The sequence below is a fragment of the Arachis ipaensis genome, chromosome B06 (genome assembly GCF_000816755.2).
Source record: "Arachis ipaensis cultivar K30076 chromosome B06, Araip1.1, whole genome shotgun sequence".
NCBI lineage: Eukaryota > Viridiplantae > Streptophyta > Magnoliopsida > Fabales > Fabaceae > Arachis > Arachis ipaensis.
The window spans coordinates 18,829,332-18,830,567 of NC_029790.2; positions in this window are offsets into that span (position 1 = coordinate 18,829,332).

A 1,236-nucleotide genomic window follows, 5' to 3' on the forward strand; every position below is an offset into this window, starting at 1 on the left:
GTTTAATTATTTTTAACCTTTATTATTATTATTATTATTATTATTATTTTGGTTGAGTGGTTTGTGCGCTAGCTAGCTCCCTCTCTATGGTACCTTCCTGTTACTATTTCTATCTATCTGTGCAAAAATTAGTGGGTTTGTCAGCTTTGTTATCTAAATTATCCCATCGGATCAAGATTCTTTCCAACCATGAAAGCACTTTGGTGGAATTATTCGGTTGAAAATTAGGAAAAGAAGAAAAACAACGCATGTTTTAATTAATTTGCTCATGTCTGATGAGGACATACATCAGACACCGCAACAATTAATGGCGGGCTTAAATTGTGGATCACATTAATTATTGCATTACTACTATATATAAAACTCAAATTGACAACAAAGTTCTGTTACATAAATCACATAATTGATTAATCACAAATACATATTAAAATTATGTAATGCAAGTTAAGCCACATTGTTAAGTGAAGCATAGCATATAGATTGAAAAATAAAAGCGGATTAAATTACGTACCTGCCCCAACCAAACACAAACCTAATACAATGGACGCCCACTTTGAAGGATTTGTATTATTTTAATAGGAAGAGAGGCATGAGTCACGACACAGATCCTCAATTCCACGAGTGATCGATGATGTTCCGCTTTTAATTATGGCATGTGCAAAGACTAAAGAGAATTCTCTCTCAAGAGCACACCCTTCTTTCGGTATTTAAGTGGGACCCTCTAAACATTCTCTTGGCCCAAGTGGAAATCATTTCCATCACTTAGGTCAATGCCTTCACATGTCCATCATCAATTAACTATTATTATTTCAATCGGCAGACAAAAACTAACACCTTTACTGATATATGCTAATGTTAATGTATGTATATATGTAATAATGCCTTTCTTCTAATTATGCCACACTCTCCCTTCATTCGGGCTTGGTCTGTACGAATATCTTTGAAAATCAAAGTGTTCTTTCCACTTTAATTATTAATTTCTTTAATTACTACCAACAGCTCTCATCTGTGTCGAAACTCATATAATTTGTTGTTGCTTTAATTTGTAAGTGTATATATAATTATAATTAAATTCGTGAATATAATAGTTTTCCTGATGAGTGGGGCATTTGTGCCTGCTTAAGTTTCGTCCTTTTGTCATTTCTTTTGCTGAAAAGATTGTTTCTTCATTTTTCTTTGACTATCTGTTTCTGATGAAAAGATAGATATTTTTTGCCGAGTACTGAAATGGTTAAA